At 35.6% G+C, this 22,920-nt stretch overlaps 1 protein-coding gene across 2 annotated transcripts in view; it reads left to right on the forward strand.

Annotated features, from left to right (window-relative positions):
- PRR16 (proline rich 16) overlaps positions 1–22,920 on the forward strand; it is a 167,689-nt gene that overhangs the window by 111,209 nt on the left and 33,560 nt on the right. Inside the window, exon 1 of one of the 2 annotated variants that reach the window (XM_068534278.1) lies at positions 20,445–20,464. The exons of the other annotated variant lie outside the window; for it this stretch is intronic. The gene's annotated coding sequence lies outside the window, so the exon portion shown is untranslated. Of the gene's footprint in view, positions 1–20,444; positions 20,465–22,920 lie in introns of those variants that run through there. 2 annotated transcript variants of the gene reach the window in all.

Below are 22,920 nucleotides of genomic sequence, written 5' to 3' on the forward strand. Positions count from 1 at the left end.
TTCTTTGTGCAATTCCAACAGCGTAGTGATATGCTGTACTTGATAAATAGTTTTTCTTTTAGGCAGTAATACATCATTTAGGTGATGGCTATTAAAAATGAGACTGAACCCTGCATTTTAAGTCTTTATATCCAGACAAATGATTCATTTAAGAAATCTGGACTGAGAGTCAATAGCCCTCTGCCACTTAGCCTCAGAGGTGAGATTTAATTAAGTTTGTTCAGCAAATAAACAAATCTCCTTTGATTCTTAGATTCTGGTGCTAGGAAGATGAGTAAGAGTTTATCACTTCCCTGGAGGAACTTTTAGTGCAGCCAGTTGCATACTGATTAGAGTTTGAATGGAGCTTTCCTTAGCAAAGTACTCTCACACAGGGATTCAATTGATGGATATTTGTAGATAGTGGATTATGGGTGTATGTTTGATTCCTAGATAAATCTGATGGTTTCGTACAGAGACATCTTTTTCTTCTATGACCAGACTGTGACCCTGTACATGTGACACATTATACAAATGTATGATGTTGATCATAAGGGAGACAAGATAATGTGACAAGCTCAGTGTAAAACCCATAATGATTCGTGAAAAACTTATTCAACATACAGTTCTTATACTGTGGGCATTTTTGCATCTTTCTGGAAGGATAAGCAAATACTCCAGGCAGACTTATCAAAACAGATTGTGGATATTGATTAATTCTGCGAAGGCCAAAAATGTAAATGCACATTTGTCAAGAATTCAGGTTTGGTACTGTTTACTCTAACAAATTCATATCATCTTCTGTTATTTCCCAATAGCTGGATCCAAGTATAAAGTTTAGACATTTTCCTTCTAGAATGGGTAATGACACTCTGGATAATTGAAATACAACTTGATGATTTACTCCAATATTTACCAGATAATTTTCAAACCTTTTCCATTTTGCTCTTAGCCTAGTCTGAGACTGTATCTGAAATACATGAGGGGAATGAAGGAAGGACTTGTTCAGTTTGTATTTGGCAGAAGAGTTTTGTTGCTGAATAAGGCCACAAGTTATGGCTGGAATGGTTTGGTAATAGTTTTTTCCAGTGTGCAAAGCCAGACAGTCTCTGCCAAACAGCAAAACGGAATCTATACTGTCAAAATGGGAAAAGTGGTAGCAATTATGAAGCTGGGGAATTCTGGCAGCACACTTAGAATTTGGCACTTGTACTTCGCTGTGAGGAAGAGCGTATGGGCACCAACTATTGCAGCTTGGTCTGCTGCTGTATTGCCTGGAGAATATTTGACCCAGATTAATGACAAAGCTTAGGTGCTTGGTTCAGAATTCTTCTTCTTTTTTTTTTAAATTTTTATTGGAGTAAAGTTGATTTGCAATGATGTATTGGTTTCAGGTGTACAGCAAAGTGAATCAGTTATACATATACATATATCCACTCTTTTTTTAGATTCTTTTCCCATGTAGGCCACTACAGAGTATTGAGTAGAGTTCCCTGTGCTATACAGCAGGTTTTTAGTAGTTATCTATTTTATATACAGTAGTGTGTATACGTCAATCCCAATCTCCCAATTTATCCCTCCCTCACCTTATCCCCTGGTAGCCATAAGTTTGTTTTCAACATCTGTGACTCTACTGTTTTGTAAATAAGTTCATTTTTACCCTTTTTTTTTTCTTCATTCAAAGTGTTCTGAGAACCTCTATCAATAAAGATTTTGACATGCATTGTTGCCGCAATGCTCTTCCAATTTAATAATGGAAATGACAGCAAACACTTATTATGTGCTTTAAAAAGTCTTAAATCCTTTTCAGGTGTTAGCTCATTTTAATTTTCACATTGACCCTATGAATCAAGTTGGTCCATGAACAACATGGGTTTGAACTGTGTGGATCCACTTATATGCAGATTTTTTTTCAATAAAAATGTACTACAGTACTACATGACCTGTGGTTGATTGAATCCACAGATTCAGAACTGAGCAAACAGAGTGAAGACTGTAAAGTTATATGGATTTTTGACTACAAGGGGATGGATGCCCGGAACCTCCCAGTTGTTCAAGGATCAACTGTACTTTTTTTACCTCCCTTTCAGGTATGAGAAAAAAGAGAAAGTAGGGGAGTTAAGTACCTTGCCTGGGACCACCATACTTCTACCACCATTCTCCAGTGTCCTGGTGTGAAGAATGAAAGAGTAGTGTTTAACGGAAAAATCTCTATTCCTTTCTGTAGGTCCTTAAGGCTCTTTTTTTTTTTTTTAGTGTTTCTTTGGGGTAAACATTTTGAGACGAGGAGGGGAGAACAGAGATGCATAATTTCCATCAGAAGTGTTAATATAGAGAGGCTAATTTTTATCACTTCTTTGCTTTTCTTCTGCAGCATTATAACTTTATGAATCTGATTTTTGACAACATCATTAGGAGTATTCATGTAGATTTAATGTGACATGTGGTTGGAACATTTGATTGTTCTCCTTATTTTTGACTGTTAACTTTGTTAAGTGTTTGAACCGTAAAAATTTTCAATATTAAGTAACAAAAAGTGCTTGCATAATACTATTCATTAGGTTTTTTAAATGAGTGTTTTGCTTCCAAACTTTATAATTCATTATTAACCAAAATGTTTCCTATAATCTGTGTGTATGTAATAAAAATGTGGGTAGGGATTCTGGGTGTTTTTTTTCCCCAGCAACTAGAAGTACTCCTGGCATATAATTGGTACTCAGTGAGTATTTCATGAATTGGCATTCATTATGAATGGATGAATGATGATGTTAAACGCCTTGAGCTTATTCATATGTATAATTTTGCTTTTTCTCTACTACATTATCAAGGTTCTTACTGATGAAGAAAATCAGTAATAGCACAGGAAGCAGGAGGGAGCTGAGAAATGTGTGCCCTCATCTCAGCATTCCTAGTACTGACCAAGCATAGGGCTCTATAAGTAGTGAGAGAATGAGTGAATGATTGTGCCAACTGAATGACTGAAACTCCTGTCCTTTTAATTATACCTAGTTTGAACATGTCTCAAGTACAGCAACTGCAGTGTTTGGGGAACACATTACCAAAGGCTTAAGGCAGGAATGAGGGACGGCACACTTGGAGACTGAGTGTGACTCATGGACATGGGCTCAGTACTTAGACCTCACAGGCCCGGGGCTCTGTACTCACTGCTCTCTACTTAGAGTCCTGACAATGTCACTGCCAAGAGATCACTTTGCCTCTGCTGAAACCAACTCTGTGACTCAGATTTAGTGTAGTCTTTGGTTCCCATGACCTACTGTAGTTTCTCTGCGGTTGGTTCAGCCCACTGACACCTCATCCAACAAGCCTAGGTTTCCTGAGACAAGGCATCCCTTCACATATTTGAGGATAGCTCTCTCATTTCCAGAGCCTACTGTATACCACCACACTACTGGGGGGTATTTGTTTCAGTTTTTGTGACATGGTTGACTGCCCCTGCTCTTCCTGATTACTGTTCCCAGAGGTGGTCCTTATTTGTCTGTGTTAATGATACACTGGGCAGCAATACTAAAGCAGTATTTATTAATGAATAAGTGTTAATCTCAGGAAAGTTCCCACTGACTTGCTCTGGTATTCTGTACTCAGGAAGAATAGATGCTCAGGGACCGTTCTTGAAGACTTGATTGATTGACTTATCTATCCTGAAATTCTTATGTTTTCATTCACGTTATGTAGTCCTTCACGTGCATTTCCTCCATATACATGCTTTACATGTTAACTCCTCCTCTCTTCCATTCATGTGTACATCTCCATCAGTACAGCCTATTCCTTCATACTGACTAATGCCCCACCCCCCCTTCATCATATCCTGCACCTGTTCAGTTCAGTGTGTTTTAGAAAGTCTAAAGTAAATATACTATTTTTAAAAGTTCTCTAATTTTTTTAACAGAAGCTCCATAACCTACTCCCACCTCCCCACATGATGAAACAGGGAAACAGTGCTGCAGGCAGACAGTGACAACAGGACACCAGGAAATGCCCGAGAAGGTCAGCTCTACTTTGACATGATGTTTACAGGAATTTAGACAACACGTAATTGCATTTCTAAGACACATGCAAGTCCATTATATAATTTGGTATTTGGAATATACACAAAAGTTACAATTGATAATTAGATCTCTTTGAATATTAAAATTATTAAATAATGACCATAAATAAGATGATTAACAATCACATACTAGTTATCACCATATAAATTGTCATATTTCAGCCTGTGTTGTATGTTTAAATTCCATAAAGGGAAATACGTATAATAATATCATGAAATTCAGCAATGTTTTCTTTGTTTGTAAGGCTTTAAAAATATTCTAAGGAACATTTATGGTGTTTTTAAATTGCAAAATTTAACTTCCAAGGTGTCAGAATTAACGAGTTTGTGTTAAAATATCCATGTTTTCTATGAACAAAACTAGTTTACATTTTGATAAGTTATATTTATTAACTATAGGAAAGTAGTGTTTCACCACTAAAAAAACAACAAAATTATATAAATGATATGATTATTAAGAATCAAATATTGAGTTAATGCTCATTTTTTTCTGAAAAGTTGATTTGTGGTACATAAAACTCATTCATAATTTAGGGATAGTCTTGCCTACGCCATATGTGACCATAAGAAGGACCATTACTTTTAACAGATGTGTATTCCTAAAGTAAAAACATGTAAAATCAAGGCATTCTTTTGTTGCAGTTTTCTGTTTTCCCACCATAAAAGGCTGCCAATAAAGGTTTCACTGGTCTCAGTGTTTTTCTGTGTATGAAAGAGTATGGGTTTATTGCTCATTAACCCCCTGATGCTTCTGAAGCAATAATTTAATTTCATTGATTCTATCTATATAGGATAGATTTATTTCCATATTTCTATTTATCATTTGTATTAATATGAAACTAAATTTTTCCACATCTAGATAAATCTGAGAGATGCTGTGATCAGTCAACTATTTAATTCGAAGAGTGAATTTATTCTATCTAAAACCAAAAATAAAAGGTGTCTAGACACTGTCAAATATTGGGGATATATTGACATGTTTACGATCACTGTTTTTCTGTAAACAGTTACATGCTTTTCTCATTCATTTGGGAATACTCTATTTGAAGTGAATTCCTCTGAGTAGTATTGATTTTGTACTTGAGAGCTTATTAAATAAACTTGCTATATTAGTGTACAGTGAATTCAATAATGTGCTTAGTACACTATTTTCATTTGTGGAATTGTAGTAATCATACTGTTTTTAACAGTTAGGAGCTGTGCCGTGAATTAAGTCTTTATCTTTACATGCCCTAATTGGAAAATAAGAGGAAATGTTATTTGGAATTAAGCTACACTTGTCTTCTTAATCAAATTCTACTTTAGACGTAAGTAAATTAGAAAGTATAAAGCATTATGTAACTGTAAAAATATACTGAAAGGAAAGTAAGGGTAAGTTGTTGACTAAATCAGGATAAAGAGATTAAAAAAAGCTGTCTATGTCTATATTGATAGGTCTGATCCATGGAGAAATACTTATAATTTCTTTTTCATTTTCCTTTCCTTCTTTATAAGTAATATGAATTCACCATTTAGCTATATGACTTATCTAAGATCAGATTATGTGGTGAAAATAATGTAAGACCAGAAATGAAGATTTCTCAAATTCAAATTCTATCTCTGATATTAATTTGCTCATTAATATTTTGCAAGTCATTTATTTAATCTGAGTTCCCAAGACCTTCAGCTGACTAAATAGACCATAGAATTAAGGATTTAGTTTCATGTATTCTGTTGACATGAGTTTTGCAGAAAAAACAGAGCACTGTAGGCTCAGCATTTTTTCATTGAAATAAAATCTCGATTATCTACATCCAAACAATATCTATCTCTTTCCAGTAAAGCATTTGCAGCCTTTATACTTCTGGTGTACTTGTCAGACTGTGATAGAACCTCTCAAACTCATAATGTTTCTAGAAAAAATATTCAGTTCTAATATTTAACTTCTTCAGCAGAGTTTAGTTGATTCAAAATGGTTAATTCGCTGTTGAAGTAATTACAAAGTTGACAGTTGACTAGTAAAAATAGTAGTATAAGATTTGCAGTGTCTTTCCATAATAATTGTAGGTGCTTCAGATTTTAAAATATAAGAATTTTTTGCTATGTTGAGCAAAAGAGAAAATCCAACATTTAATGTTGCTGTTAAGTTTAGCCACACTCGTAGTTCCTGAGAATTAAAAAAAAAAAAAAAAAAAAAATAGGTCAATTGAATAGCAGTTGTCACTCAAAATAACTTGTTATTATGCTAGCATACTAATGAAAATTACATATCCAAATAAAAGGGAGGTAGGATAATTTGGGGGACCGGTGAATCTCAGCAATAGGAAAATTTCTCCTAAGGGTCTAATTTAAAATATAATAAAGTGGTCTTTTTATATCTTTATCATTTTTGTCAAACTAAAAAAAGAAAAATTTGAACTAATCTAGTAGATTATTTAATTAATTAATTCATTCAGCACTTATTGCACATGCATTTTGTACTGGGCACCATGCTAGAAATAAGAGATGTGAAGTTTAGTAAGACACAGTTCTGCCCTTGATATGTTCAGAATGTAGCAGAAAAGTTAGAAAAATAAACAAGATAAGACAAGTGAGGTGGAGGTAAATCAGAGAGAGCATACAAAGTAATAAACTGAGTTTATGAAATAAGGATGAATAGTGACAGTAGAAAGAAGCTAAACTTAATGTGGCTCAAAAACTGAAATAAGTATTAATAGTCATTGGAATTTCTGTAGAAGGAATGCACAGTGAATTGGCAAGCCATGGCAAGGTCTACTGATTTAGTTAGCGAAATGAAAAGAATAGGAGAAATACCTATAAGAACTTTTGCAAGATTGTGCAAATCCAGAAGAAAACACGCAATGAAATTTATCTTAAATTTATTTGTCCCAAAAATGACCTTGAATGTGATAACCGCGAAGAATTACGGAGCACAGTGACAGCAAGGCCAGCGGGTGCGATGGTGAAACAGGAAGGTCAGGTTCATGGTTCTGTTGCAGTTCTCCCCCAGATAAGTGCAGTGATTGATAACCTGTGGGGAAGTGTGCTTGTGAGATGGAGTTGCTTGATTTCGTTGTTAAATCAAAACACTGTGGAAATTGTTCTAGGGAAGTATTGTTGACATCCAACCTTAACCGACAAACAAGTAGTCCTATGATGTAGTTCAGCGAACTTGCTACAATGGCAATGCTGTAGGTGGAAACTGCCGGAGAGCACTTTTTGGTTATGGTTGTTAGAATGTTATCTGTGAAGGTTCTGTTCATGCAACAGGTGAATTTACATTTCCCCTCTACCTCACTGACTACCTCTCCTTAGTGTTTTTTGCTGAATCCTTCTTGCTTCCTCAGCATCTAAAAGTAGCCCAGATATTTAGTCTGAGTACTTGTGCATACACCCATGCTCACTTGGTCTCTCTCTCTGTCTCCCTCCCACCCTCCCTTCCTTGTCCTCTCCCACCCCCGACTCCCATGCTGATTTCATCTAGTCCCATAGCTTTAAACACCAAGTATATGTGAGTGACTCCCAAGTTCTTATCTCCTGCCCTAAACTTTTCCCTGAACCCACTCAACATCTTCATTGGATGTTTAATTGCCATTTCAGATATCGAAAACAAAACTTATGGATCAATACTCAGACCCAGAAATTTCTTGTTTAGTTTCTTCTATGTCATTACTTCCTCCATCATCTAACCAGTTGCCTGGGCCAAAACTCTTGGCATCGTTTTTGCTTCCTCCCTTTCATTCACCCCTCACGTCCAGTCTTTCAGAAAGTTTTGTCAAATATGCCTCCAAAATACATTTTAAATCCTTCTTTTCACCATCTCCACTGTGCCCATCTAAGCTATCCTCATCTTTTATTTTTTAGATTAATTTTTATTGGAATAGAGTTGATTTACCGTGTTGTGTTAGTTTCTGCTGTACAGTGCAGTGAATCACTTATACATATACATATATCTGCTCTTTTTTAGATTCTGTTCCCATATAGGCCATTACAGAGTATTGAGTAGAGTTCCCTGTGCTATACAGTAGGTCCTTATTAGTTATCTATTTTATATATAGTAATGTGTATATATCCATCCCAATCTCCTAATTTACCCCTCCTCCCCTCCCCCTTGGTAACCATAAGTTTGTTTCCTACATCCGTGACTCTATTTCTGTTTTGTAAATAAGTTCATTTGTACCATTGTTTTAGATTCCACATATAAGCGATATCATATGATATTTGTCTTTCTCTGTCTGACTTAACTTCACTCAGTATGACAATCTCTGGGTCCATCCATGTTGCTGCAAATGGTATTATTTTGTTTTTTTTTTATGGCTGAGTAATATTCCATTGTGTATATCTACATCTTGTTTATCCATTCATCCATCGATGGATATTTAGGTTAATTAGACTGCCTTTACACAAATTTCTAACCAGATTCTGCTTCTTCCCTTGCCCTCCTGTCATCCGTTTTCCTCAGTGCAGCAAAAGTCAGATTTTTGAAATGTGAAAGGTTCAGTGTCATCTCACATGGAAAACTTTAGCTGCTCCTCATTGCTACTAGAGCTGCTTCAGTCTCTTTACCTTGTGATCCATCCACTGTAATCTCTTCTAACCCCAGAACTCATCTCCTACTGGTCTGCAGTGCCCCTGCCTGGCACTCTCCCATGCAAGCTATCCTTTGGGTTCCTTGGGCTTCCCAAACTCATTTCTTCTTCTGGGCCTTTGCAATTAGCATGCACATAGCTGGCTCTTTCTCTTCTTTTTAGTGTCAGTTCCTGTGTTACCTTTTTCAGAAGTACTTTTGCTGACCACCCAGTCTGGGCTCTGGCTGTCCCTGTGTGTGCTTCTAAATCCCTCTCATGCACTTAACCCTCCTGACACACCACTATCTTTCATAGTGCTGTCTGTAGTTTTCTTCACAGCACTCACCACTCTGTGATATCTTGTTATGTATTTGCTTTCTTATTTGTTGACTGTTCCTGCCTGTCAAATGTAACTTCCTTAAGGGCAGTGGCCTCATCTGCCCTTTTCATTACTGGGTCCTCAACATCTAGAAAAGTCATGGCACAATAAGTATTGATATGTAGTGAAAGAAAAAAAATTTCTCTCTGCAGATCCATTTGTTCTTCTTTTTACATCCTAAGATGATTTAAAGAGGTTACCAAGAAATAAAAAAGCTACAGCGAGCTGAAGAAATGTCTTACTCATTACTTTGATACTGTCTTCTGAGAACAAAGCATGAAAAATGTGCATTTCTTAGAAGTTGGCATTCCATATTTTAGCAGCTTTTTGCAGTCTTTAAATCTAGTGCTTTTTTCATGATTTCCTTTTTGCCATTTAAAAGGCCGTATGTCAAAATAGAATTTGATTTATAGAAACTTAATGTTAACACTTTGAAAAGTATGCAGTAGGGAGAAAACAAACAAACAAAAAACACGTAGTGTTCACTCACAAACACAACACATTTTATATCTTGGAATTAGGTATTAATGTATGAATGATCCTTACAAAGAAAAATGAAAGGTAACATAAAATAGTGCTTTGACTGCAGAGACATTTTATTATTTTCAACTATTTACAGAATATACCACCATTTGAAAATATGCTGTCACTGCAGTTGTTTTAGGATAGGGAAGAAGGAAAAAAGTTCTAATCATCAGACTCCTTACTAAAGAGAAGAAGAGACGTACAAATGTGGAAAGGTTTTATAATAACAGAAGTATCAAAAGTCAACATAAACACATTGTGACGAATAAACCATACCTGCTGTTTCCTAGATTTTCCTTGGTAGTTTTATGTAATGTTTATTTCCTAGTTTATTCCTAGTAATAAGGATTCTACACGTGTAAGTGAAATGGTTGCCTGGGACACAGTGGAAGGCAGTTAAGTGTGTAATTGTTGGAATATGAATTCTGAGTTTGGAATGCCTGAATTTGAAGCCCAGCTTCACCCCTTACTAAGTGTGTGCTCTGGCCTGTTACTAAGTTTTTCTTTTGTAAAATGAGAATTAATGAATAAATACTCACCTTTTGGAATTGTTTTGAGCATTAGGTGAGATGAAACATGTAGAATACAATGTCTGCAGTGTGATAAGCCCCTAATAATGTTAATGAATGTTACTCTATTTATTATCATCTTTACACTTACTCATGCTATCATATATTATTGTCATCTTTCTCATGACTCAGACCTCAAAGACTGTATTGGAATAAGTTTTCATCAGAATAATAAGAAATAATTACATTAATAGGTTATGGATTGCTTAGATGTCTAGAGCACTTTTTACCTATTTTCCAATATAGGTAAAATGGTGTTATATAGGGGAAAAGTACACTCCATTATTTTAATAGTTTGAGTGCTGCATTGAACAAATTTAGTCAGGTTTATATACATCAGAACTTTTCAAAGCCTTTAAAATATTAATGTAGGGCTGCATTTCACTTATATGAAGCTTTTATCTTTTACAAGTATGTACCTAATGTTTGAATAATTAAAAAGTTGAAAATATTGATATGGACTAAGATCTTCCAAGAACAATATAAATTGCATAAGATGTTTTAAAAATTGAGAGTGTTTTCCAGAGGGTCTATTACTCTATCAATTCACAGATAGAGTGATTGATTACAGAGTATGTTCATATGGTTAGCTTAGGGATCCTTTCAGGCATTTAAAGAACCTCATGTATGAACTTGAAAAGCTTGACTTTTTAGCATTACATTTACATAAAATGGGCAAGGGAGTTTAAGATGAAACTGAAAGTGAGATATAATTTATACCTTCCTTGTTTTACACATCTTTGAAAGAAGCGTTTCCCTGTGACTTAAAGTAAATCAAATAATATGATTAAAGGAAATGGGTCTGTGTGTAGAACAAAACTGATTGTGCTTCTAGTTGTCTTTTCTGGGAATCTGTCCACTTTAGTCAGATGTTCTGTCTTCTACTAAGAGAGGTAACAAAGCATAGTGGCATGAACTAAACACTGGAGCTAGGTTGCCTGGTTTGAAGCTCAGCTTTGTACTTTCTAGCTGGGTGACCTTGGTCAAATTACTCAACCTCTCTGTGCCTTGCTATCTCAACTGAAATTGAGGATAATTAATAGATTATTTCATAGGGTTGTTATGAAGATTAAATTCATTACTATTTTTAAATAATTCAGAACTCTTCCTGGTCCATAATATGCACTGTATATTGTTAAATAATTAAATTAAGCTATAGAAGCCATTTCATTGTTTTTCTATTTATTTTTTATTCCCTTTCTTCTCATGTGTCTATCATGTGTCACATTCAAGAGGATGTGATAGCAGGAAGAATGGTTTTTCTATGGTAAAAATCTAATTCTGCTACTTTGAATCCAGTGATGTTCTCTATCTAGAAGCAAGAGGTTATTAGAGACTATTCCTCAGTCAATGACTATGTGGTAATGGCCAGAGAGAAAAAGAGGTATTTTGCTACCCTCCATATAAAGACTCATGGTGTTTGTGCTTGATAATTAAACTATATTAAGCAAGAATAAGACTTGTATCTCTTAGTTGGAAAATAGATTCAGAAATCTTCTAGTTTATTTTAATAGCATTACTAATCTCTTAAAAAATAATTTAATGATGATTTGGTGCATAGTTAACATCTAGTAAGCACTTTGCTAAGTGTGTTTTGCATCATCTTACCCTCACTTTAAACTTATAAAGGAGCCATTGTCATTATCCCCATTCTACAGTGAAGGAAACCAAGGAAGTTAATGAATGACTTGCCTTACTTAGAATGTACGATTTCGAATTGGTTTACAAACCCAAGGAACCCAACTCCAGAACTCCAGAATCTGTGCTCTGAAACACTTTACAATTCTGTTCTCTCTTCACGTGGAAACTTCAGAACGACGGAGCACCTGGAAAGTCTAAATTTAAGGTTTGTGTATATGAGTACCAATTTCCCCAAGGCTGAGTAAGCACTGCATACTGAACTATGATGTCCACTGCAGCATTACTCATAATAGCCAAAAACTGGAAACAATTCAAATGTTCATCAACCGATTATTAGATCAAACATAAACTATTCATGTCATAGAATATTATTCAGCAATAAAAAGTAACCAACTACTGATACATACTACAACAAGCATGAACCTCAAAAACAGTATGCTAAATAAAAGAAGGCAGATAGAAAAGACCACATAGTGTATGGTTTTATTTATATGAAATGTCCATAAAAAGCAAATTGACAAACTAACACAACACTGTAAATCAACTATACTCCAATAAAAATTAATTGAAAAAAAAAAAAAAAAAGCAACTTGACAGAGCTGGAAAGTAGAGTGTTGGGGTCCTGTGACTAAGGGTTATAATAGGGGTTGACTGCAAAGGAGCATGAGAGGTCTTTTTGGGGTGATGGAAATGTTAAAGCTGGATTACGGCGTGATCGTATAAATCTGTAAATTTACTAAAAATCATTTACTAAAAAAAGAATTCTACACTTAAATGGGTGAACTATTCCTTAATAAAGCTGTTAATAAGAGACAAACAAACTGGATCATGGCCCAGGGATTTAGTGTCTTGGACCGTAGTTCAGTGATGAAGGTAAAGCAGACTGAAAATCAAGTTCAAAAGTTTATAATCCATTGTAATTTTTACATTTATCTGCTCTCCCTCCATAATTTAATGAATAAAAGATAAAAAGTCATTTTTTACCTTTAGCATAAAAATAAATTGGCAATAAAATAGGAAGTGTTTAGAATTCTGTACAGACATAATTTCCCTTTGATGTGATAAACCGAGTGGCTGACTTTGGAAATAAATAAGGTTTCTATACTTCATTTAAAGCTTGTCTCTTCAAATGAAAATGTTTAAGTGCAATTTTCATCATGGTATTAGATTCATGCATAGAAGAATATCAGCACAGGTAGAGGAAACCTGCTACCTGCATCCTGGATAGGTAATTAATATACTGCTTTATAGTCAACAGCCCAATTTCATTATGTTCTATCCTTAGATTTTTACTTATTTCTACTTTATGAGGAATACAAGTCATTCACTTATTATTTCCCCCATTTTGCAAATAAGGCAACAGAGACATAAAGGGATTAAGCCCAAGTCAGGTAACTTTTATGTGTCTGATATGGGCCTAGTACTCAGTTTTCCTGAACACATGATCCATATGTGATTCTAATACTCTGCACTCCTTGTTTGAAATAGATATTGAATAAGTGCTGATTGATGAATTTTGTAGATCCATAGTAGATATCATAGCTGGGTTCCTAAGCAGTTTCATTACTATCATCTTGTAAGATTCTCTTAACATCATGTAGTAAGTTGGGACTGCAAGTAATAACAGGTTTAAAATATGACTTGTAACTAATACATTATAATAGTCTTTGATGTGCATTATCAGGCATCTTATAATGAGCAGATGGAGAAAGTATGATCACCCATCACGATACCCATTTAAAAATAATGTTCCTGAGAGCATCATTTTTCATTCCCAGACTTCAAGCTTTGTGGAAAAATTAGGGAAGTGTTTAAGATTATTTAACTGCTGTGCTGGCTTGTCGTACATCGAAACAAAAGAAGAGAGACACTGCTGCTTTTACAAAACGTAGAATTGGGCTCTGATGTACCTCCAAGTTATTCCTCCCCAGGAATATTCTGACTGGAACATTTCCTGTTGCTTAAAAGTCTTAGATCTCAGTCCATTTCTTATGGACTCAACAACTTATTGTTAAACACAGATTTGTCAGAAGCTCAGAAATCCATTCTCTTCCTTTTTAGTCCCTCTCTTAAAAGAAAGAAAAAAAAACTGTTAGTGGTTTTTGTTGTTATTTGAAACAATATCTCTTGATCTATTCTTAGTACAATTATATTTCTTAATTATATCACCTTTCTGTTGTCCTGATTCTGCTGGGTATATGTCCTCTTTTAACAGCAATGTGACTTATAATCATTTCTTCAGTTGTTCTGTTATCTTCTTGTGAGTTTATGTTCCTTACACATGAAGATGGATTGTTCCCTGGAAGGCTGAACATCAAGCCTGGATGATTTGTTTTTTATTTGCAGTCCTCCTGTTTTCACTTCATGTTTTTTCGCCTTCAGAAACTGATGTGCTGACACCAAGGGAACAAAGATGGGTATCTTTTTCAGAAAACAGTATGCATAGGAACCATGTAAACATTTCTCTGGTTACCTTTATTTTGCTTTTAATACGGTTGTTTTTTAGATATAAGTGAGACTGAGTGTGGTGGACTTAATGTAAAGCACATGTATTGGCAAGTTTGCAGACACTTGTTAAGACTCTCTGCACATACGTTGAATAATGGATTCTGTTTCTGTTATGTGTTTTTGGCAAAGCCCAGCACTTGTGCCTTTTAAAGTCTAGGAAACATGTAAGTTTATTGGAACTCTTTACCCGCCTAAGGCTGTAAAGGGGAAAGGACTTAAAATACAGGCAAAAGAGATTGTTTTTCTCTAGAATAAAACAGATTTTTATCCTTTCTTGTGTGAAATGGTATCTGTGTCTTTCCAACCAACAGTAAGCATCTTAAAGGCAGGAACGTCTGATTTTCATTGTTGAATTCCCTCAACTTGTTTGAAATACACACTATTTTTCTTGCTCTTTAGAGACTGCATTTACTTTTTAACATGCATTCTTGATTTCTGCAAGTACGCATTTCTAAAATGCAAATTTAACATACCTAGAAGTGTTTCTATAAGCTTCTTGACCAACAAAAGGGTCTTAGAATGTTTTAATTCTGCTCACTACTTTATGGTTCAATATTTTACATTCATCTTGGTTTATATGCCCTAAAGAGGTCATTAGTATAGTTATTCTGTTATACTGGCAATGCTTACTTAGATTTTCTGATGCTTCCCAATATCTTTGCTTACCATTTCTTCTCAGTCCTTTCTGGGTCAGTATCCATAGTCCTAAAACATGTCCTTTAGTTCTTTAGTTAAGAACAACTAGTAGAAGACGCTGATTATTTTCATTTTGAAAAATATTTGTTTTTTCCTTCATGTTAGATCATTTACTGGGCATAGGATTCTAGGAAAATAGTTATTTCCACTCAGTCTTTTAATAATATTAATCCATTATCTTCTGGTTTCTACTGTTGCAGTTGAAAAGTCTGAAATCAGCTGTCAGCATAATTTAGCATAACTTCTTAGCAGTTAATCTATTTTTTCTCTGTTTGCTTTCAAGATCTTCTATGTTCTTTGGTCACTGGCCATTTCATTATGATGACCGCAGACTTGCATTTTATTTTCAAATCACACTCACATCTCATTTTTCCCTTCTATCAGAGGATTCATGTTTTTCATCAATTCTGGAAAATTCTCAGCCATTCTTTCTTTAAATATTAACTTATTCTATTTTCCTTATTTTCATTCTTCCTGTCTCCTTCCCTCCCTCCCTCTCTGTCTCAGAACTTTTATTAAATGTTCCTTCTTATTCTGTCATCTACATCTCTTAACTTTTTAATATTTTAACAATCTTTACATTTCTCTGTTTTATTTCCTCATGTATTTTTTCTCGTTTTCCTCATTAACTGTTTAATTTGATGTTTAATTTGCCTGTAAGCTTATTTACATTTGTATACAGTATCTTATTCTATGTTTATTTTTTATGCTTTTAGTCACTTTAGACGTGCTTATTTCACAGTTTATCTTTTGTTATTATATTAAGTGCTTGCGTTTCTAATCCTGCTGTCTGTTCTCTGTGTAACTCTCAGTTATAGTGGTTTGTTTCCTTATACATTTTGTCATATTTGATTATAAGTTCATCTAAATCTTTAAAACCTCCTGAGATCTTCTGGCCTCTATTTTTTCCAGATGCTTCTGTGCTATGACTAGCTCACTGCTAGATAGGCGTTTATAATTCCCTGGCTTGGGACAGTCATTTTGTGCAGATTCTATAAATTTGAATCCCAAACCCAGGTAAAGTTTTTTAAAAAGTTATCAAAGAAAACCACTTTGTTTCCCATCACCAGTGGTTTGGGAAAATGTCCTTGTCTTCTAGTTTCAGTAGGTATGTTTGTTTTTTCTTGCCTGCCCCTTCACAGAGATACAGCTCTTCTAGCATCCTGCTTTGATGCAGGTGTCGCTACCCCATTATCTGTGGTCCGTGAGAGTGCCAAGCCCCAAACCCCTTGGTAATGCAGACAGTCACCTTGCACAAGGTTTGTTTCTGTACCAGCTCATTGGCTTACATTTCTGTTTCTGGCACCTGGCTGGTTCCTTTTCTTTTTGAGCAAGTCTAAATATGTGTTTTAGAGAAGTTTCAGGTTTTCTTTCTCTTTTTTTTTTAAACTTAATTTTATTTTTTTATACAGCAGGTCCTTATTAGTCATCCATTTTATACATATTAGTGTATACATGTCAATCCCAAACTCCCAATTCATCCCACCACCACCCCTGCCCCCCCCCCACCTTCCCCCCCTTGGTGTCCATACGTTTGTTCTCTACATCTGTGTCTCTATTTCTGCCTTGCAAACTGGTTCATCTGTACCATTTTTCTAGATTCCACATGCATGCGTTAATATGTGATATTTGTTTTTCTTTTTCTGACTTACTTCACTCTGTATGACAGTCTCTAGGTCCATCCACATCTCTACAAATGACCCAATTTTGTTCCTTTTTATGGCTGAGTAATATTCCATTATATATATGTACCACATGAAAAGTTTCAGGTTTTCTAATCCATCTAGTCTGGTATATTGTGAGAAAGAGAAGTCTCCCATATCCCTCAGTTGTTTAACTATGTTTTCAGTAATGTTAAGTGTTCACCCACAAATAAACAGCTTTTTAATGTTGGGACTTGACTCATCATAAAGGAGCAAATGATAATAGAATAAGGGATGGTGAAGATTTATTTAAAATATAAACTTTCAGAGGGAATTTACTGGACTCCAAATAGACACAACCTCATCTTTATATATCACCATAGTAAAATAAGAGCTGATATTTTAAAATGGATGATCCTGGGGCAAATTTAAGAGCCCTAATTTTATATGTACATACATAATAGAAGTCTGGAATACTCCTTTTCTACAGAGCATGAAAAGAAATAGATTGAAAGGAAAGTAATTTACCATTTGAGTATTGCTTTTTTCTGGCTTTTTTTTTCTTATTAGATGAATCTATTTCCTCTGTCTTTATGTCATCCTATATTTTTTACTGCTTTCAACTCTCTCCCACACAGTTTTTAAAAAGATCTCTCTCAAAAGGAACCCTGATTTAGCAGTTTTGTTGTTGGTTTGCTTTGAAATGCATGTAAAGTAACACATAAAGGCAAAAAACAAAAAAACAAAAAAAACTGAGATTCCGTAATATGTCATCCTCTTTGTCATCAATATTATGTCATCCTCTTTGTTAGAAATTTTAGCCTGATTCATTAATTCTTCTTGAACTCCTCCTCCGATGTTGGCAGGCATCACAGTAACCCTTTTTAAAATATAGGAATGGCATCACAGACAGGTTATTTTACCAAAGTCATTCATGAAGTTATTAGCAATGTGATATTTTCAAACATACGTGTATGCAAAAGCTGTCTAAACAATGTATTTGACCCAATATTTTGTAGGAAAATTCATGACACATAGAGGTTAGAAGAATTTCAATAATGGTAATCAATAAGTAATAACACTGTGAACCAGGCACTGTTCCAAGACTTTCCATTTATTTACTCATTTAATTCTAACAAGTCCATGAAATTCTCTTAAGATGCCATTTAAAGGCAAGGCTGGCTGAGAGGTTAAGCTCCTTCTCAAAGTTATGTACCTAGGAGGTAGTGAAGCTGGGATTAGCAACCAGGTCATCTGCAGTCTGACTCCACAATCTAGCTGTGAACTACTACTCTGAACTGTCTCTTGCTTCCCACACACACACACACACACACACACACACACACGCAACCTAGTATACGCACACACCAACAGACACACACATTCTAATACACACATCCCAACACATAAACCCCAAAATATACAGAGCCTATGGTGTAATAGTTATCTTAGAAATATCTCTACCTCTATCTGTCTACCTTTCTATCTCTCTATCTGATTAGGAAGAAATGGGGCAACTCTCTTGCTATTCAGTTTATAATAAAGACCCCCATATAGTGGACTATTTGATCAGTGGCAAATGCTTCAATCCTAATGGAAGATGTTGTTTCAGAGGAGCTGAGGCACGTGTTTCATAGCATTGAAGCCAAGATCTTATCAATGCAGTTAAATTCAAGGAGCTCTGAAATCATTATACCTCTTACTTTGTTATTATTGGAAAATAACAGATTTTATTTCAAACTTCAGTATCTAGTGAGTTAATTCAGCATTTGTGCCTTCCACTAACTCAGAACAAGCAAACAAATGACATTTACCATGAGTAAGTAACTTATTTTTTTGTGCTTAGCCATTTTATACATAATGATTACCTATTAACCAATGTAAGATAATTAATTATGATTTTGGATTCAATTAATTTATTTTTATTATTTTAATATTACTTAAATTTTTTGGTTACTATAGTTATAGTACTTTGTTTCAATCATAACATTGTTAGGAAAGAAACAAACCTTAATTATAATCAGTTTTATATTAAGAAGATTATAAAAATGGAAATAAACTTCTAATGAATAGGAAGAACATTTTGCTTCCTATTATAACGTATCGATGTATATAATATTCTATTTTCTTCTGTAGGTTAACTGACTAGACTAAGATGAGTGAAAAATTATATAGAAAAGCTTTCATATGCTCAAAATCCAAAGCCCCGAAATGATGGTAGCATTTCTTACCTTAAAATATTCTCATTATCATTTTAAATCAATGTGACTGAATTAAACCTGTGACCTGTAGATACTCCAGGGATGTTTACATCGATGACATTAATGTATCTGATTCCATATGGGAAGAAAAACATGAGACAGGCACACGTAAAGGTTTCCTGAAGGTAGTCCTTCTAATGCTGTGTAGTGACTTTGTAATTCACCATCAGTGCAGTAGCAGTTTTGAAGGCAGTATGACCTTAGGAAAGATTGCATTTTATTTATGCACTAATCATTTATATGTGGATAGAGAACAGGAATTACATCTAGAATGACAGCATGTACCTAGGAATGGAGTGCTAGGTGAGGCCAAAGGTAGAACATGAATTGTCCTACTGTTTTCTTCACAGGATAACTTTTGGCCAACTCTCATCTTTATTAAAAAGTAGACAACGGGTATTGTCAAATGACCTCACTAATCTCAAAAAAAAGCAAACAAGACAAAACAGAACAAAACACGACTCATCTCCTCTGCTCCTCTGCCTGAATCTTTCACCAATAAAACCACTACTAGGCTTTAACCCTTTAGGTGGAGCTAGCTTACTGGATAAGCACTTTTCACTTTGCCGTTCTGGGAATTGGCTGTCTATGAATTGGCTCTCAGTGATTTGGCTGACTTCCTGCAGAGCCTAGAGGCAACAAGTAAGAGAAATAGCCATTGCCTAAAATTTTAAAAAAGAGGCCATTGTAAGGCCAATGCCTTGGCAACCGGAGGAACAGAGTAGGGGTGGAGGTAGGAAGGGAGCAAGATGGTAGCAACAAACAAGCAAACAAAGACAGTCAGTGAGAGCGAGGAGCTAAACAAAACTTTCCTCTAGTTTAAAATTATGCTGAGGCTGAGCAGAATATGACCTGTCTTCTCTGTATGCAAAAAAAAAAAAAAAAAAAAAAATCTTCTAAATTCATTCATTCAGCAAATGTTTATTGAGAACTGTGTGCCAGGTAGTGTGTAATGGCCAGAGACTCAACCATTAAAAAGTTACAGTACCTGGTCTGGTGGAGCTAACAGATTAATGGCTGAGGCAAACAGAACTAATAACTATAATGCAGTTAGATAAGCAGCGACAGAAATATGTAAGTACTATGTAGCGCTTAAAAACTGTATGGGAAAGGGAAGGAAATGTTTTTTCTCCTCCTTTAAGTTCTCCAGCTTTTCTATGGTTGGAAGAGGAGCACCCCACTTCCAGGTGGCATTGTCACAGTGTCACACCGTCCTGCATGATGTGAGGAACGACCCTCATGCAGTGTTTCTGCATGAGAACACTATGCATGCCTCTAGAGTGGAAAACAACATCCTTCCATCTGCCTCTGGCCATGTAGGAACACTTTAAGCTTACTTCTGTTTTAGTTGACTTTTTCATCCCTTCAGATGCAAACAGCAAGTATAAGAAGGTGTCACTGTTCTCTCTGGAAAACATGCCAGGGACAGATCATCCATATGCAGCTTCACTCTCTGTCACGGAGCTGAGGAGAGCATTAACGTGAACCCACAGGATAGTTTTCAATCCTGACCTCAGGGCTGACATCCTTTTGCATGTTGGTCATATTTATAGGGTTGTGCCCAGAACCTCAAAGCCAGGATGTGAAATACTGAGTCCATATGGTTCTCCACGCTTCCTGCCCCCGGCCACCTCAATCCTTCCCTCTTAGGTAAGCCTCATATTGTCTACCCATTTCCCCAGACAGAAGTGCTGCTGCCTTCCCTAACTTTCCTTTCCTCCTCACCCTCCATATGTCATAGTTCAGCAAGTCTTGTCTGTGCTGCCTCCCAAGCTTCTCTACTATTTATCCCTTCCTTTGTTCTTTTGTCCCTTCAGGCTGTCACCATTTCTCACCTGGACACTTGGGACAGCACCTTCACTAATCAGTCTTAGTCCTGTCAGCCACCAACTGGTCCTCTTGATCTTTTCACCTGCAAATCTGAACCTGTCATTTCCCCGTTAAAAATTCCTTAACAGCTGCCTATTTCCCATAACAGTGACTTTCATACCTGATTTTAATGGGCACTTTCAAATGATATTTTCCTCTTTCAAATGATATTTTGTGTAATCTCAATTACCTACAGTTGATTAGATGTGAGGTTCAATGTATGGGACGGGAACGTAAGAGAGCAGTGACCACAGAGAGGTTCTTCCCTTCATGCGTTGCTGGGTGACATAAGGCACCGCGGTGTAGCTCCAGTGCGGAACAGAGTGCAGCTTGAAAACCATTGATGATTGAAAAAATTATAAGCTCCCTTGGGTTATCCATAAACCCTTAATTATCCAACTGTCTAAGCTCATTTCCTGCAGTCTGCATCATCACACATCCTGCTGCAACCACATTGAGCTGTTGCTACTTCACTATTATGCTGAGTTCTATCACGCCTCTCACTTTGAGTGCTGGTCCATCTGTCCAGAACGTGACCCTCTGACAAGAACCCCAAGCAACTGGGTACTCATCATCTGATGCTCAGTGAGCATCACCTGTGCCTTGTCATGCTCCCACCTCTCACCTCTAGACACACTGAAAGCTTCCTTTTCTATACATATGTTCCCACTACATTTTACCTTCACCTCTATAGCATATCACTTTGTGACTTTTGTCTTCACATCTGTTTCTCTAAGATACTTGAGGTCAGTAACTAGGTCTTCATTTTTGATTTTTCAGTACCTAGCGTAAGACTAGAGTGGATCACTAATAAATATTTGAAACCTGAATGAACAAATAACTTATTCTTTGAATTATTATAATTAGAGTTAAATTAATTTCAAGGAGAAATATAATGTTAAATATTTGATTTAGTGATATGTTCCTTCATTTTTAAAATAGAGTAAGAATTCAAATGTAAGTTTGTTGATAAGAAAATGATTGAAAGCAAGAAGAGACATTTAGGTAAGAAAACAAAACAAGAAAAAAAACTTAAATTGACATATATTGGATATGAAACTTTCTCCTTCAGCTTCTTTAGTTTATTACCTGTAAGTTTAAGGCATTTGAAAAGAGCCTGCCCAGTCTCCAGCCCATTTAAACTTTCTCTTCTCTACGTGATTGTACTGTGAGCATGGATAGTCAAAACCACCACCTCTGATTGTGTTATGTTCAAGTTACATTCAGGTAACTGTTTAGACTTAGTAATGCTGGAAAATGGAATCATGGTTGAAAAAAAAAAAAAAAAAGATTCACTCACTCTTTTGATTTGGTCAAAGTATTACAAATCTTTAGTAAATTGTAAAGTATATGGTAGTGATTTCTCTTTTTTTTTTACCTTAAAATTATTAAAGTGTATTTTAAATATCTATACTAAGAACCTGATGAATGTTACAGAATATGTCCCCAAAGTGTAAAATGGACCAATGAACCTTCAATGTAAGCTCAGCAGGTGATCTCTTTTCCAGGTAAGGCTTCAGTAAATCTGGATGAAGTAGGGGGTGGGGGTGGCTTTGGGGCTAAAGCATCTCAGCTGAGGCTGTAGAACTCAGAGACCTGGGTTCCAGACCTGTACGTTCTCTTACTATCTGTGTGTGTTAACTATTCTCTAATCTCCAATTTCCACTTTTGGGGAATAGGGATGGTAATAACTGTCTCATAATGAATATTCATTGAGATAATGTATATAAAGTGCTTGGCTTAATTCTGGGCACAGGGAAAGCATTTAATAAATGCTGGCTATTATTTTTATTTGACTCCAGTGTATGGAATATCGGTCCTCTGAAGAGCTCTGATTTTTTAGCAGGGCTGCTGTGGAAAAGAGGCAAAAGGCAATGTTCAAATATTCTAAGAATAAGAAGCTTGGGAAATGTCAAACGCTGGTATTATAACAAATGATGTTTAATTTTGTTCATGTTCTTAATAAAAGAGCCTGATGGGAGTTAAAGATGTATAAGGCAGATAGATAGTGCAGATTAACACGCCCAGGGAGTGCAAGCAGGGCTTTCCAGGATATGTGGCAGCCAGCCCTTGCATTTACACCTGAGTCAACAGAAAAACTGAATCACATTTATATTTTCATTTAATGTTGTCACTTGGGTCAAATATTTCATAAACTTTTGAGCTGAGGACCAGGCCTACCTCATTTTTTATGATGCATAGTCATATTCTTCATTTGATCTGCCATTTGAAAAGTC

The sequence above is a fragment of the Eschrichtius robustus genome, chromosome 2 (assembly GCF_028021215.1).
Source record: "Eschrichtius robustus isolate mEscRob2 chromosome 2, mEscRob2.pri, whole genome shotgun sequence".
Taxonomy (NCBI): Eukaryota; Metazoa; Chordata; class Mammalia; order Artiodactyla; family Eschrichtiidae; genus Eschrichtius; species Eschrichtius robustus.